The sequence below is a fragment of the Myotis davidii genome, unplaced genomic scaffold (assembly GCF_000327345.1).
Source record: "Myotis davidii unplaced genomic scaffold, ASM32734v1 scaffold120, whole genome shotgun sequence".
In the NCBI taxonomy this organism is placed as follows: Eukaryota; Metazoa; Chordata; class Mammalia; order Chiroptera; family Vespertilionidae; genus Myotis; species Myotis davidii.
This window is the reverse complement of record NW_006294778.1, coordinates 6,855,942-6,862,474: the sequence shown is the minus strand read 5'-3', so window position 1 is coordinate 6,862,474 and position 6,533 is coordinate 6,855,942. Positions and strand designations below refer to the sequence as shown.

General features: G+C 38.4%; 1 long non-coding RNA gene across 1 annotated transcript in view; it reads right to left on the bottom strand.

The window, feature by feature from the left end:
* Nucleotides 1-1,111: 1,111 nt before the first annotated feature.
* Nucleotides 1,112-6,533, bottom strand: part of LOC107184042 — a 17,076-nt gene continuing 11,654 nt past the window's right edge. Inside the window, exon 3 of the long non-coding RNA XR_001514859.1 lies at nt 1,112-1,145. This is a non-coding gene — a long non-coding RNA (uncharacterized LOC107184042). The remainder of the gene's footprint in view (nt 1,146-6,533) is intronic.

Below are 6,533 nucleotides of genomic sequence, written 5' to 3'. Positions count from 1 at the left end.
TCCTCTGAGTGTCCGTATGCGTTACTCTTTCCTCCTAGTTGTAGGACTTCCACTCAGCCAGTGTTCCTGTGGTTCTGGATGGTGTCCGTTCTGTCTTTTAGTTTCACTTTTGAAATGGTTGTTCAAGGCAGCAAACTCCGGCGCTAACCTATGCCGCCATCTTGGTTCTCCTGTCTCCCTATCATTTATTAATGTAATTATGCTTTTTCCAAAATCAGAAAGGAGCAAATGGTTCTTTAGCCACAGGTGTTATAATTTAACTAAAGGCCCGGTGCACAAAAATTTGTGCACTTGGGGTGGGGGGGTCCCTCAGCCCGGCCTATGCGCTCTTGCAGTCTGGGACCCCTTGGAGGATGTCCACCTGCTGACTTAGGCCCGCTCCCTGGGGGATCAGGCCCAAACTGGCAGTCAGACATCCCTCTGGCAGCCCGGCAGCCTTTGGGGGATGTCCACTTACCAGCAGGGAGCAGACCTAAGCTGCAGTCGGACATCCTTAGTGCTGCTGAGGAGGCGGGGGAGGCTCCTGCCACCACCGCTGTGCTGGCAGCCATCAGCCTGGCTTATGGCTGAGCAGAGCTCCCTCTGTGGGATCGCACTGACCACCAGGGGACAGCTCCTGCATTGAGTGTCTGCCCCCTGGTGGTCAGTGTGTGTCATAGGACCAGTCATTCCCAGTCGTTCTACTGTTAGGGTCAATTTGCATATTACCCCTTTATTATATAGGATTGATATAGGAAAAGCAGTCTTTCATGAAGTATATACTAGGCAAACAAAGTGAATAATATACACAAAAGAGCATTAAGGCATAAAAGAGAAATGTGTCTACCTATGCTTTTTCCAAGTGTTGTTGCCAGCTCTTTGGACTAAATTGCCACTTGAATTCCCCAGATAACTAGCTGTATTACTCTTCTAAACATTATAACTGAGAAGTGTAATAACACTAGGTCTTATCCTAAAAAGAATAAATTATATCTTAAATAAACCATTCCAGCTGACTAAAGAATCATTTAAAGCTGAAAAAGGTATATAAACATTTTAAAGTGAACTTTTAAAAAATGGTAGAAATTTAGATCAATTAATTAAACTCTGAATAACTACTTACTTGGTGGAGATGGGGGTGGGGGTGGGGAATGGAAGCATGAAATCTATAGAAAACCGAAGTAGTTATGTTAACAAAAGCTCAAAATAAAGATAAGAGAAAAATGATTGACCTAAATATGTCAACGTTATAATTGCACAGAAGGATGTCATACCACGTAAGAAAGATAAAAATGGCACAACTCTTACTGATATTTTAAAAATTCAGAATGCACACGACAGTTTCATTACTATATACATTATGGCATGCAAAGAGGTTTTAGAATAAACGTGGCCCTGATTCTAACATTAGTATTATATAAAATAAACTTCAGCCGAAACCGGTTTGGCTCAGTGGATAGAGCGTCGGCCTGCGGACTGAAGGGTCCCGGGTTTGATTCCGGTCAGGGGCATGTACCTGGGTTGCGGGCACATCCCCAGTGGGGGATGTGCAGGAGGCAGCTGATCGATGTCTCTCTCTCATCGATGTTTCTAGCTCTCTATCTCTCTCCCTTCCTCTCTGTAAAAAATCAATAAAATATATTTTTAAAAAAATAAATAAAATAAAATAAAATAAACTTCAATGTGAATGTATACATTTTGTTGGTTAACTTTCTCATATTTTAAACAATGTAACAACTTAAAAACATATGTAATATATGAAAACATGCTTCCATTTTATCCAAAACCTTCTTTAATTACACATAATAAAAGAAATGTACTGTTTTTTTCAGTATTAACAATAAAAATAGCTAACTAAAATTCTCAGGCAAATAAAAAATATATGGGTTTGATTTATATATACAATTTACAATCAATACATATTATTAGAGTATAAATTAAGTGCTATGCTAATAAACATTTAGGGCAAAAGCAAGAGAGTAAATCCACATAATCAAGGTTCATAATTTAAGGGAGCACAGCATAAATGCATGGATACTCAAGAAACCCAGTTCTCTAGTGGTGGGGGGTGGGAGTGGACTAGAAGGGATCAATGGGGGGGGGGGACATATGTAATACTTTTAACAATAAAGATTTAAAAGAAAAAAAGAAAGAATTGCAGTTCTGCAAGAAGACAAATACCACTAACTAAACATCTCGGTATCTCAGTTTCCTGATCTGTAAAATGGGGGTAATTATAGTACCTGCCTCATGGTGCTGTTTTGAGCATTAACTGAGTTAGAACACTTAAAATGCTAGGAACTGTCCCTAACACACAGGAAAACTCAGTATTAACTACTATTAATATTAAGGTACAGGTTAAATAGGAATATCAACAATAGAGGGACAGACATTACATAATTAGTGATCACAATTTTCTTTAAAAAATTTTGACTTTGCCCTGGCCAGTTTGGCTCAGTGGATAGAGCGTCAGCCTGCAGGCTGAAGGGTCCTAGGTTCGATTCCAGCCAAGGGCATATGCCCAGGTTGTGGGCTTGATCCCCAGTAGGGGGTGTGCAGGAGACAGCCGATCAATGATTCTCTCTCATCACTGATTTTTCTCTCCCTCTCTCCCTCTCCCTTCCTCTCTGAGATCAATAAAGATAAATTTAAAAAATATTTTTTTGACTTTATAAAAGATTAAGTATGGCCAGGCCAGTGTGACTCAGTGGACTGAGCATCATCCCATGCACCAGGAGGTTGCTGGTTTGATTGCTGGTCAGGGTACATGCCTAGTGGGCTCAATCTCCAGTAGGCGGCGTGCAGGAAGCAACTGATCCATGTTTCTCTCTCATCATAGCTGTTTCTATCTCTACCTCTCCCATCCTCTTTCTGAAATCAATAAAAAAATAATAACAACCCTTATCGCCCGGACCAGTTTGGCTCAGTGGATAGAGCGTCGGCCTGCAGACTGAAGGTTCCCAGGTTCGATTCCGGTCAAGGGCATGTACCTTGGTTGTGGGCACATCCCCAGTGGGGGGTGTGCGGGAGGCAGCTGATCAATGTTTCTCTCTCATCAATGTTTCTAACTCGCTATCCCTCTCCCTTCCTCTCTGTAAAAAATCAATAAAATATATTAAAAAAAAAACCCTTATCTGACGTTCTTCCACACTTACCTCTTTGCATCATATAATAAATTTCTTGATCTACCTTATCCTGAAATTGTTTATGGATTCTATTATTGTATATGTTATTAGAGATTCATATCAAGACCTACTATTTTCCTAAACTTAAAAATTAGCTCTGCCACTTGATAATATTTTCTCAAATAATAGTTTTAATTAGAAATAATCATTTCTATTCTATGACATTTCATGCTATAGCAACTAGATTTTAGAGAATTTAACAATGCATGTTTAAATTGTTTAATTAAAAAATTTAAAGTAGGCACTTTTTTAGATAGTAATTTTGCCTATGGTTTTATTTATTTTTTATTTTTTCAAATTTTTATTGTTGAATGTATTACATTATGTCCCCTTTTTTCTCCCATTAGCTTCTTCTAGCCAGCCCCGCCCCCACCCCAGGCCTTTAAAGTAGGCACTCTTAATCTGAAGTTCGTGGATGGGATTCAAGGGATTCAGGATATTTTATTATATTTTCAAAAGGGTTTTTGGACACCAAAAAGGCCAAGAACTATTGCCTTAAAGAAAGAAAATTAATTTTAACTACTATACAGAAAATAAATGATTCCAACCTCATAATTTGATTTTTTAATATCATTAAATTAAATTATCTTATTAATTAACAAACAATTCTTAGGGTGCTACCCAGCTATAAGTGATTTCATCTTCCCAAAGCAAGGCTACAGACAGGGAAAGTTCCAAATCTAAGACACTTTAACATACATCCTTGGTTGCAGCTGATCTAGAGTTTGACAAGGTTTCTAAGCCAGCCGTGGGCAACCTACGGCCCGTTTGAAATGAATAAAACTAAAAAAAAAAAAGACAGTACCCTTTTATGTAATGATGTTTACTTTGAATTTATATTAGTTCACACAAACACTCCATCCATGCTTTTGTTCCAGCCCTCCGGTCCAGTTTAAGAACCCATTGTAGCCCTTGAGTCAAAAAGTTTGCCCACCCCTGTTCTAGGCTGTTTAATCAGATTCTTTGCTTCAAAATTTGAAACTAAAGCATTACCTTAGGATCGTGATCACAAATAATAAAAGAATACATTTGAGAGAAAAACACAGATCCAACATTTTAGAACTTACAGGTACCAAAAAAATTCTTCCCCCATCATGTTCAATTCTCCACAACTGGACCCAATTCAAACACCCTTGAAAGGAACAAGTAATTGAAAGCACTAGCAAGCATCTCTGAACTTGGGGTCCCTACAAGGATTAAATTTCTCATTGCATATGAAGACATATTACAAGAAGCAATATCTTTGCGTAAGCAAATTTAACAACTTCTGCTTGATTTTATTCAAAACAATATTTCAAGAAGAGAAAAGTACCTTACAACCACATGTTAAAGTCATACAAGAGAGGATGTTCTTGGAGATACTCCCCAAAATCTGATAGCCTGCCAAGTCCTTTGGCTAGGAACATCAAGTTATTAATCTGCAACTAATTATACCCTTTCACAGTCCAGGAGCTTCAACATGCAGCCATAAAAATCCCTCCAATCAAAACTAAGAAACAAAGGCTTTTCTAAAGAAACCCACATGTCTCATTTTCTCCCTTACCCAACAGCATTTTTTTCACCCAAGTTGTATTTCCTTTCCTCTGGCATCCTCCTCTGATGGCTAGCTGCTTTCTTGCCCTACTTTATGCCTCATTATCTTCAGGCTCAAAAGTGAATTAATTATTTTTAAATTTAAAAATATGAGCTAGGTCAAGAAATACACTGTTACAATCTAATACACATACATAATTGAAAAAAATTTCACAAAATAGTTTCATACAGTCTGAAATTTTCTATTCTATTGCATTCTTTTGAAATGGTGATCACAACCTACTACAATAATTTCACAAGGCAAGCTATGACCCGCAGTTTAACAAATAATATATAAGAAGTACAATACAACCCTGACAGATGTCACCCAGTGGTTAGAGCATTGGCCCCTCACACTGAAGGGTCGCAGGTTCGATTTCTTGGCTCAGTAGTTGAGCATAGACCTATGAACCAAGATTTCATGGTTCGATTCCCTGTCAGGGCACATGCCGGGGTTGCGGGTTCCATCCCAGTATGGGGCATGCAGGAGGCAGTTAATCAATGATTCTCTCCCATCACTGATGTTTCTATCTCTCCCTCTCACGTCCTCTTGAAATCAATTAAATATATATGTATACATATTTATGCTACTGGAACTAATAAATGAGTTGAGCAGGTTACATGGTGTAAGACTAGTATAGCCGAAACCGGTTCGGCTCAGTGGATAGAGCGTCAGCGTGCGGACTCAAGGGTCCCAGGTTCGATTCTGGTCAAGGGCATGTACCTCGGTTGCAGGCACATCCCCAGTAGGAGATGTGCAGAAGGCAGCTGATCGATGTTTCTCTCTCATCGATGTTTCTAACTATCTCTCTCCCTTCCTCTCTGTAAAAGATCAATAAAATATATTTTTTTAAAAAAGAAAAGACCAGTATAAAAAATAAAATAGACTGATGAGACACAGGAGCCACATAAAAAGATCTCCCAAAAGCCAAGGCTAGAGCAATTTGAGCAACAAAACAAAACATAATTGGATTATAACCCAAACTGTAAAATAAGTATACATGCATCTAAACAGATATAAACACATGATTAAATAAACAAATAACTGGGAGAGAACATATAAATCTCCCATGCAGAAAATTTCCAAATTACTTATTTAGATATTCAGGGATATAGAGCACAATTCCTCACTCCTTCGGTGTGGGCTGCACATAGCACTTCCTTCCAAAGCATACAATATGAAAGTGGGGTAAAGAATAACTTTACAGTGGAGAACCTGACAAACACATCAGTCAGGTGATCAAGGTCAACATCAACAACACTAAGACACGTTGATACTATGTTCCACTGATATGACAAAATAAAAATACACTTAACCTCTGTGGTCTTCCTGCCAAAAATTCATAATCCCATTCTAATCATGAAAAAAATAGACAAATCTTGACTGAGAGATACTAAACAAAACATCTACCGTATTTGCCGGCGTATAAGACGACTGGGCGTATAAGACGACCCCCTAACATTTCCACTCAAAATACAGAGTTTGTTATATACTCACCGTATAAGACTACCCCCCCTCTTCCGCACACCTTCCACACACCAAATAAAAGGTAAAACAATATCAGATTTGATTTTAACATTTTAATTTATATTCAAATGCTTATGACATGCAAGAAAACTGTCACAAGGCTGTATGTAATCAAACATATACATAAAACAGTGCAAGTTTATTACCGGTAAATATACCGGTAATTCACTAAAGAAAACACACTCTATAGACTGGTACCGTAGATGCTTCTCAGGAACACAGGCAAGCAGCCCACAACCTAGAGGGACTGTCAATGATAGAAGAAAGAT